Source organism: Carassius carassius, chromosome 2 (genome assembly GCF_963082965.1).
Source record: "Carassius carassius chromosome 2, fCarCar2.1, whole genome shotgun sequence".
In the NCBI taxonomy this organism is placed as follows: domain Eukaryota; kingdom Metazoa; phylum Chordata; class Actinopteri; order Cypriniformes; family Cyprinidae; genus Carassius; species Carassius carassius.
In genome coordinates this window covers 7,939,487-7,950,986 of record NC_081756.1, presented here as the reverse complement: position 1 = coordinate 7,950,986, position 11,500 = coordinate 7,939,487, and positions in this window count along the sequence as shown.

The following is an 11,500-nucleotide window of genomic DNA, read 5'->3' as shown; positions in this document are numbered from 1 at the left end:
AGCTGCTTTAATGTATTATGATGATGTACTATATGTCATGACGCAGAAAGTTTTTTAAAGTAGTTCAACATGGCATGTTGTCAAAACTTATTTTTCGTCAATGTCAATTTAATTTTATTCTATCTTTATTTTAATCAGCTCGATGATCGATCAGTACTAAAATTAAGTAAACTGTCAGAAATTATTTTGCTTGATATATAGGTGTGGAAGTGCATGATGGTTACGAGGGCAACCCCAAATAAAAAATAAAAAAACTTTCCTGGAGTGCCCCCCAGTCATTTTGCGCCCTAACTGCTATGTCACGGGATGGCCCTGTAACTTTGCAATAAAGAGTTTTAATTACCTTTTTTTTTTTTTATTTTATTCTGTGGTGGAAGCTCCTTTTTTTCCTCACAATTGCGAATTTATATTCTGAATTAAATAAAATTTTGGAACAAAAGTCAGAATTGTGAGATATAAACTAAAAGAAATGTAAGATAAAATGACACAATTTTATTTTTATTTTATTTATTCCATGGCCAAAACAAGCTCATTTTTCATCTTTTTTTTTTCGTTTTTGTGTATTGAAATTACAAATTGATGTCTCTTAATTCTTGCTTTTCTTCTCAGTATTACTAACTTTGTGTTAACATTTTAGATCCTATATAGAAGAGACCTGACTTCACACAAACAGCACTTAGGGAAACTGAGCGTAATGTGCAGAGACATTATAATGCTGCTCTTGATTTGTAAAAAGCTGCTCTATATATACCTGATTTCACTCCATTACTTAGCTGAAAATGAGCTTATGAAAAAAGGACACTATTGGTTCTTCACATGCAAATAAATCTCTTTGGTTAATAAAGTATCATTTAATGGACTGAAATCCATCATAGCAGATGTTTTATTCAAACCATTAACCCTTTGTGTCCTCGTCCACCTGCTACATCATTGCTTAATGATGCCGAAGAGGGAAAAGCTTCATTAATCACGTGTAGCCCTGACTGAGTTTTTCTCCATCAATTTCTAGCCCTTTGTGTCATTTATGCAATTTTTCTGTTATAGTTTCATAACATGGGTAACATGAAGAGAAGAGTGAAGGCTAACAGCTGGATACATTCATCAAGATATCTAATTTTTTAAAAAGGATAGCCTTTGAAGTGTATTTAAAATACTGACAGTTTAGTTCAAATTTAAACCATTTTTCTGTTGCATTAGCTCATTATATTGTTTTTCAGTACATCAAGTCAATAACAAGCACATAAAATAAGTAGATGAGTTATGAGGAAGTAATAATGATTAAGTTAAAATTAACATGTAAATTGATATGTGAGCTGACAGCTGGCACCAGGATGTATTTACTGATAACACATCTTCATGTCATCTCTAGTAACTGAAGCATAAAAATCTCTGTTCTGCCTCACTAAATAAAGACTGCACACTTTCAGAAACTTTGAGCGTTAACAAGCCTCTTGCTGTGTTTTGGTTAGTATGTAAGGGAGAGAAAGCACAAATGCCGCCTGATCATCTCCTGACCTTCATGTCACTAGTGCTCTTGAAGGAAGAAGAAGAATTCAGCTCTAATAATTATAATTTATAATTCAGCTCTAATAATTAGTTTTCAAATGACTTTTCATGCTCGCATTTGAGGGTCCTCCTTTTCATTTACCTGTCAATTAGCCCCAAAACAAAAGGTCACCTTGGGTAATGGAAGTATTTACTCCAAATACTTGATCTTAGTGTCTTTTGTGAAACGTGCAAAAGGTTTTGTTATTTACATCTCCTAAAAATAAAGGTTTCATAAGAGGGTTGTTGCATCAATACCATAAAAGTTCCTCAAATAACCTTTCAGTGAACAGTTCTTAAAAGAACCTATTTTTTGTTTCCTAGTGAAGAGTACATTTTTATATTAATTTCCTCATCAGAACTGCAAGTCTTGCAACTGAGTTTGTGTAGCAATTATGACATACAACCTCAAAAAAAAAAAAAAAAGTCGTAATTGTGAGATAAAAAGTTAATTACTTTATTTTATTTGTATTCATTATTCCAAGGCAGAAATATGCTTTTAAACAACATTCAGATTCAGGAAATTCATATATGTTAACCTGGATCACAAAACCAGTCTTACGTGTCAATTTTTCAAAATTGAGATTTGTACATCATCTGAAAGCTGAATAAATAAGCTTTCCATTGATGTATGGTTTGTTATGATAGGATAATACTGGCCGAGATACAACTGTTTGAAAATCTGCAATCTGCAAATATTGAGACAATCGCCTTTAAAGTTGTCCAAATGTAGTTCTAAGCGATTCATATTACTAATCAAAAATGAAGTTTTGATATATTTATGATAGGAAATTTACCAAATATTTTCTTGGAACATGTTTTTTACTTAATATTCTCATGATTTTTGGCATTAAAATGATTTTTTTTTTTGTGGCTACATTTGAACATACAAAAGAAAATTCTTTTATAGTGTAAAGAACATTTTATATTCAAAGAACCTTTTCCACTATAAAGAACCATTGTGCAGTGGAAATGTTCCATCCATGTTAAAGTTTTTTCATGGAACCATCATAGCATTAAAGAGCATTTCTTTTTAAGAGTGAACTCTGAAAAGTTTCATATGCTTATGTTCTCTTCAGCAATGACAAATGTTTCTCCGTTTCAACACATTTAAGTAGTCAGCTGTTTCAGATCTCCTCTCCATCACCCCTGTTTCTCCTCCATCTCTGATCTTCCCCCTTTCCTCTCTGCATTAAAACACACCAGTGGTTTCTGCTTTGATGTGATGGTGCTATTTGCTTGACAATAGCCACTTATCCTGAGCCATCTCTTGTGTATATGTCTCTTTGTGTGAAATCCAGCAAACTCCTACGGATCCGCCTACTGCTCAAGTCTTCATTCACAAGCTCCCAGAATCACCCTGTTTGTAAATTAATGACCGGAGAGGTCCAATTACGCAGTGTGAAGTAAGAATTGATTTTTTCTGTGTGTCATCAAGTTTCTGAAAATGGCTCACAACTGTAGTAAAACCTCTGTAAACTGTAGACTTAAAAATAAAAATGCTTATGCCTTAAGGCCTATAAATGCTGTAAGGTGAATGCAATGGTTAGTTTGTACCAAATACAACTACATTTCTCACTGATGCTGCTATGCAGTTGCTAAGCTGTTATGAGTGCTTTCTGGTGGTTACTTGAACCCTTAAGTACCCAAACCACCCAAAACATCTAAATAAATAAAAAACCGTAAAAATAAAGATTCGGTTATCGAAGCAATGCAATAGAAAAAAACCTTTGGGGTTGCCCAAGAAACCTGCAGTGAAGAGTTCTTAATATAAACATTTGATTTTCTAAGAGTGGAGAATACTTCACAAGAAAACGAACCGTTTTTCCTGCCATAAAGAACCTTTTGTGGAAGGTTTGTGGAAAGGTTCTTTAACCATAGATAAAGAGCCATTGTTTTTAAAAGTGTGTGAGTTAAGAAAACCATTAGTGATAATACTGTTATGGCTTTACCCTTATAAATGTACCTTTTGAATAGTTTTCCTAACTTTAGGAGTTTGTTAAACTTATACTAACACTAGGAAACTTAAATTTTGTTGAATCTAGGCACCTGATTCTATAAATGGCTTATTCCCGGCTTTAGCATAAAATCATGTAATTTTTCTTGTTTTATTTTTCTCCTGGCAAACATTGCAAGTTTAATTGCTTTGAAAAATATCTCAAGAAGCTGCATTCAAGTTTACTACTTTATTAACTCCGACATATAAACCTCTTCCTCTGATTATTATCTAGTTGAAAAGCTGAATGCTGACTTGAATAAATGTCACAAGGGGATGATCCTTTTTCCAACTCAAAGATTCCTTCTTTTTTTTTCTGACATGTTGGTGTTATATCTTTCACTTGGATGCTATAAGTTGCACTGAGTAAATACAGCTGGATAAAACAAAAACCATCTTCATTTCAGGCTAAAATGTGATTATTTTAAAGGGGGATGATTCTTTTCTAAACCCACTCTACTTGCTCTCAGCACTCAGAATCCTGCTGCAATCCTGTGCTTATTGATTTTGCCCTTTTTTCTTTTACATAAGCCAGTCTAACTCACAGCTCCAGGCAGACCGGCTCATGTAAATATAGATCGAAAGGTTCCCTGCATCTGCGCCAGAGAAAGCGCACCATTGAGTCCTGACAACAACCTTTGCTGAGTTCTGCCTAGTGCACTTAAAGAACTGACATCCATGGGTTCATAAACAACCAGTGCCAAGTCTGAAGTCGAGCTGAAGTTGGAGGCATGAAAAGGTGACATTTGGTGAATGCCAGCAGCGAGTTTGGAGCTTGGTGGAGGAGTTTGGAGAACTCAGGAGAACTTTCGAGAAGACGAGGGCCTTCAGCGGTGCAGGGCAGTGGAACTGCAGGGGATGGATGTTCAGAACAGACTGTTCCTCAAGCCTCCTGTGACTGCTTCGCTCGCTGAAACTTTACTTCTGTCGGGTTGACTCCAGAGTTTTGCCATAAACTTTATCATATGCATACACCATGAAAATATTGAAAAATATTTTAAACAATTGCCTGCAAACCTCGTATCACATTCATGTGTGACAATTAAACTCTGTTTGTAAATTTTAGGATTGTTTCAGTCAGTTTTAACACCTAAACAACTTTAGCATATTTGATACACAAATTTATAAGGCCTCTAAATGATCAGTATTATCAAAACCTTTTTGTTTAATATTTTTTTTGTAATATTTCAAGATCGAAACTTACAGGACTGATGCAACTTCCTTGATTATCCATGCATAATTTTTATCATTATTATTCTATATATTTTTTTATAATAGAGAAATCATATTAAATTGTGAAACATCGGGCTTTTGATAGATGTTTATTTAATCTCTCAACCATCATTGAATTGCATTTCATCATGTTTTAACATAAGAGAGCTTTGATCATAAAACTAAGCATTAAAATATCATCTTACTAAGACATTATTAGGAGATATAGAGTTATACTGATATTACATGTATTTTATGTAAATATACACTGTTATAAAGGTCTCATTGATTTACATTACAAATTTCATCTAACCTTTTGGCCATATAAACAACATCTAATAAATATAATATTTTTGCTCAGTTTGGGTCACTGAATAAAATTGAGGTGTTTCTTCTTCCTGGAGTATGAGCTCTGTATTCTCTTATATCGAATGTGCCATAATTTCCTGATATATCAACTATAATATTCAACAAAAACATGTGCAAACTTTTTATATATATATATATGTTCATTCTAAAATTAACAATATAAACCGTTACATTTGAAAAATATTTTTCTGACTATTATGCGCAGGGTTAAGGAAAAAAAATCAAATGTGTGTAAGTGGGAACTTCAGCAATTTGTGTAGATGACACACATGCATACATCAGGGCAAAATTCATTGGTTCCCTTTAATTAATCTGTGTGACATTAAGCCAAAATTCTTGGAATTCTTTTAAATTAAGTGTTCTTCCACCATGGCCAATAAAATGGAAGTTTATTTATAAAAAATTGTGATATTGTCTTTATATTATATAGTATCATTATTAATAAAATCCAATATTTTTGGACATTCCAAACAGAATGTTGCAACATTTACAGCAGTTAAATCAATATCTTTGAATATTGTTCCATTTTAGAATTCTACATCTTCGTTCCAATTTGAATTATGAATTCTCTTAGCATATTCACTGGAATTTTAAATATCTTTTCAGTCACAATTTGAATTCTCACTCATAAACTCTTCCATTTATTGACACACCCATTAAAATATCTAACGTTGACTTTTTTTTTTAACTGCTACTTTAAATGACCTCACACCTAGGACTGTATTACGTGAAATAATACAGTGAAATGTTTGTGTTCTGCTGCCAATATTCATGCTGGTGATGTGTTGCAATCTGGTCCCCAGGCTCTTGTTGCAGGGCTCTAGTGTGTGAGAGCTAATGAGTTCACTGCCGGAGTGGTCTTGATCAATTATTAACAGCCCTCCAAGTATTAGTGTCATAACTCCACTCAGCTTCAACTTCCGTTTCCTACTGAGCACATCTGCTGCCACATGACGGAGTAAAGACTCACCTTTCCTGTATTCCTCTCATATCGCTCTGAACTCACTCTCATACCTCACTTTTTTCCATTTCCTTTCCACACATCTCACTTCCTTTCCACTCCCCTCCCCTAAATTATCACATTTCAACACACCCTGAGTCCAATAAAACGATTGATACAGATGATGGTTCCTTGTCAAACAGATCAAGCAGTTTATTTTGCAGCCACTGGTTTTCATTTTTTCACTTTCTCTGAAAACAGGAGTTGTACCAGAGGATTTAAAAGTTGCCAAAGTTATTCCTCTGTTTAAAGCAGATGACCCTTGTTGCTTCAATAATTATAGACCCATATGCATATTGTCTTGTTTTTCAAAAATATTAGAAAAAGTTATATATAAAAGGATCTTATTCCATCTTGATTTTTAATTTACAATTTTTTAGTTTATAATTTTCTTTATAAACATCAGTATGGCTTCAGGAAAAGTCATTCCATATCTATGGCCTTGCTTTATTTGATTGACAAAGTTTCCTCTGCATTAGAAAATAATGAATTTACCTGTATTATATTCATTGACTTCTCAAAGGCTTTTAATACAGTCAACCATCATATTCTATTGAAAAAATTGCAAAAATATGGTTTTCATGATGTTACGCTTGAATGGTTAAAAAATTATATTTTAAACAGATAACAGTTTGTTTGTATTAATGGATGCTATTCCAACAAAGCCATACTTTGTGGGGTCCCTCAGGGGTCCATTCTTGGACCATTATTATTTCTTATTTATATTAATGATTTATCAAATGTGTCAAATATTCTTTTCCCAATAATGTTTGCAGATGACACAACTTTAGTTTATTCTCATTCAAATTTAAATTTTCTGATTAAAAATGTAAATACTGGTTTAACTGCATATGCTACATGGTTCAGATTAAATAAGTTATCGCTGAATACAAAAAAATCTAATTATATAATTTTCAGTGGAAAAAAATCATATTCTAAGAACTTCTCAAAAGTCAAAATGGAGACTGTGGAGATATCCCTAGTCTCAACAACAAGATTCCTCGGAATCTTTGTTGATGAGAACTTGAATTGGAAAACACAAGTTGACTGGGTTAGCAAGAAAATAAATAAATCTATTGGTATAATTAGGAGGATTAGCAATCTCATTACTACAAATTGTCTTCTTACACTCTATTACAGTTTAATTTATCCATATCTTTCATATTGTAATATAGTTTGGGCAAGCACTTTTCCTTCTACACTTCATAGAATTTTGGTTCTTCAGAAACGTTTTGTCAGGATTGCAACCCGATCTGTGTCACATTCTTCATCTGTGCCTCTATTTCAGAATCTTCAGATACTTACTGTGTATGATATTAATATCACTCAAATATGTGTTTTTATTTATAAGGTACATTTTAATTATGAAAATATCCAAGAGCACTTTAAGACTTGTTTTAAATTTAACTCACAGGTTCACTCTTATTCAACTCGTCAATCCTTAGATCTTCATCTTCCAAAGTTTCTTACGTGCAGAGGTCAATTTACTATCAGATTTAGGGGTACCAAATTATGGAACAGTTTTTCCCACTTAGCAATAAACTCCTCCTCATTAAAATGTAATAAAAGATATTTAAAAGCCCATTTACCTGCTGTTCTAAATTTTTTATATAGATATTATTCCATTTTTATGTTATGATCATATTTTTTGTTTATTTTTTTCATTACTGTAATCATCATTAAAATTTGTTGATGTTATGTGTATGTATACATGTATGTGCATGTGTGTTTTGTGTGTGTGTTATGGATATATGTATCTCACTAGTTTGTTGTTACTTTTATGTAGTAAAATGTTTTTATTTTCTATGTTTTTTATTTTATTTTATTGTAATTATGTCTATAGGTGGAGGCGTTAAATAAGCCCAGTTGGGGTTTTTTGCCTCTTCCTGCACATCCTTAAATTGATAATATTTGTCTTATTTTTGTTCATATATTTTATGTTTTGTTATTATTATTTTTGTCATTTTGTATTTTAAGGTGCAAATATAAATAAATAAATAAATGATGTGGGGGCTGAGTGATATGCTTCTCTAGTGTGTGTGAGTGTGCGTGTGTGTGTGTGTGTGTACTCGTTTTCTATTCTGGTGGGGACTTAAACCTGAATATACACAGACTCATGGGGACTCGTGTCACGGTGGGGACCTAAATTGAGGTCCCCACGGGTAAACAAGCTAATAAATTACACAGAATGAAGTTTCTTGAAAATCAAAAAATGCAGAAAGTTTCCTGTGAGGGTTAGGTTTAGGGGTAGGGTTGGTGTGGGGCAATAGAAAAACAGTAAAACAGTATAAAAACCATTACGCCTATGGAGAGTCCCCACAAGGATAGCTGACCAGACGTGTGTGTGTGTGTGTGTGTGTGTGTGTGTGTGTGTATATAGAAGATAGAAAGATGGATAGATAGATAGATAGATAGATAGATAGATAGATAGATAGATAGATAGATAGATAGATAGATAGATAGATCTTTACTAAATCAGTCAATCTGATCGTTCACAGAAGTAATTGCTCTGAATCACAGACAGTTCACTTCCTCACTGTATAGACTCTCACAGAACTGCAGGTTATGATGTTCATCTCAAAATGAGCAAGAATTGTTGTTATGTTTATTTAATTGTTTATTTAGTTAAGAATTTTGGTTAGACTTCTCATGCCCCGACTTAGCAATATGTGCTTATGAATATAAGACCGCTTTTCATTTGGGATCATGTGCTGCATTTTTGGTTTTCCCTGCAGTTTTGATTAATTAGGAGAGAAATGTAGAATTTATTCTACCCATTAACTGTCAGTGGATGTGCTATTATGTGCATTAACACACACACACACACACACACACACACACACACACATACACCAAACTGAGATGCCAGTAGCTTTGCAGATGCTAATTACCATTTAAATTCAGTCAACCCACTGAACGCAGGCAATGCATTGATATTAAGCTGAAGCTCTTTCACCTGTACTTTACATTTCTAAGCTGAAGTCTAAGGGCTGACAGTTTTAGTGTTATAATTTTTTTTTCTCATTCTACCTCAGACAGATTTGACAAACTCAAGTGTAAAAGGGATTGCTGTGGACCGCAGTGATTAATTATATTTATTATTATTTAGGGATATTTATTATTGTTTAGATGTGTATTCACTTTGGCAATTATTGTGTTAACAAATCATCATCATCAGTGTGTATTTTCCTTTTGAAATCACAGTTCCTCATGGCTAATTGTACATCTTTTATGTGCCAATGTACACTTCCTCTTTGTGCACTACATTAATGATTCTCCATGATTACATCATAGTCAATCAATTAATGAACACATGCTGTTTTAAGCTCAAGCGGATGCATCTTTAATGTCAGCCGTCTGTCTGTTCTCACACAGTAACAAGAGGACAAAGAAGGAACAAACTAAGGTCGCAATGCTACTTTATGTGAACACATTGTAACTTAAATCAGCAGCAACAGGCAACTCCTCCAAAAAAAAAAAACCTCAGGGTTAAGAAAACTACTTCAGTTTTCCGTCGGTCTTAGTACACAATGTAACTACAGAAGAGTCAAGTTTTAAATAGGTAAAATAATAAACTCTCTGGTCATTTTTGAGCGAGATGCTAACGGTCTAATTAGATTCAATGATCTATGCTAAGCTTAGTTAAAAGTGCTACTGGCAGACCCGGAGATCGGCTGAATGTATTCGAAAACGGTAAAACTCAACTCTTTAACTCAAGGAGAGTTGTAAAATGAGCCTATTTTCAAAAAAAAAAAAGTTGAGTGTTCCTTTAAAACCTAGTAATTTCTTTCATTAATCAGATGCATTGGTGAAGGGGAAACACCAGTCAAGCGCTGTGGAACATCTGTTGAGTTAGTCCGGTTTGCCCCAGACATGGAAAGCTGTCATGAAGAGTTTGCAGTGATTGGAAAGAAGATGAACAGCAGTTATGGGAAACTGCAAATTCAAATCAAAGATGACACCAAGCACATATCAAGTGTCTTGTTGGGAGAAGAAAGTCAGTGTGGAAGTCCAGCAAGCTGTTAGACACATGAGTCTAAACGTGTTGTCCATCTCATTCTCTTACGCAATTTTGCTTCTCAAGTAACTGGACCAAAGCAAACAATAAATGTGTTTGCACCTCTCACTAGTAGCAATCAATTCAAAATGGATTTCCTAAATCTGTTTAGAGTTATTGCATGCTTCATTTGGTTTCTGCACTTCCCGTCTGTCCATGTGATGTGTCTCTGTTCTACATTGTTTCCAGTGATGCTGACACAGATGTTTTATCGCTGTGGAGGGAAAATCTGCCAGGGGAAACTATTGCCTCAGTCTAAATTTGTCTTTTGCGATTGGAAAATAAATATTTCATCTGGCCTATAAGCATATTGCCCCGTTTGCAAAATGATTTGAAACACTAAGCAGAGTCCCAGTGAGTTTCCTCACAAACACTATTCATTTTTCACTTGTCTGCTTAGCAATAGCATTTCATTAAGCACACAATGAAAGTTTATATAGCAAAATAAAGTAAAATCTATTTTTTTTTGTCATCAAGTCTATGCTTTTTTTCTTTTTTTTTTACCATGCATGACAAATGTTTTATGTTAATGTATTCTGCATAACATAAACCCCAAAATACCCAGAAGATGCCTATTATTTGCACTGAAAAGTTTAGAAGCTGTTGAGTGCAAGTTTGGACTAAAGGCCCATTCACACCAAGAATGATAACTATATTAGCGTCCACACCAGCGGGTGATATTGTCTGTTTATTCCAACCGCACACTCATCTGTAAATGTTTTTATCGTTTATCTGCTGGAAAAAAATAGTTCTGAAAGGGATTCCATTGATATTGTTTCTATTCGTTATAGTTGTGGTGTGGACTCTGCTTTTCTTTAATATTAAGAAAGATTTTTAGAACTATATCTTTATCGTTATATTTTTAGTCATCGTCCTTGGTGTGAACAGGCTTTAAAGCCCCATTCACACCAAAACGATAACTATAAAGATTACGATATTAGCGTCCTACATCAGCGAACGATATCTTCTGTTTATTTTAAGCGCACATGTGTCTGCCACTTTAAATTCTCCAGCTTGTTACAGCAGGATTGATTCTGATTGGCTGTCAATATTTTTATCGTTCATAAACTGGAAAAATAAATCACTGAAAGTGATTCCAAGGACATTGTTTCTCTGTGCCTTTATCGTTTTAGCTTTGGTGTGGACTCTGGTATTCTTTAATATTGAGAAAGATTTTTAGAACTATATCTCTATCGTTATCTTCACAGTTATCGTCCTTGGTGTGAAAGCCTTTTTACTTATTTATTTATTTGTTGTATTTTTATTTATTTATTTATTGGATCCTGATACAGCAAAAAAAAGGGCAGATATAATAAATATA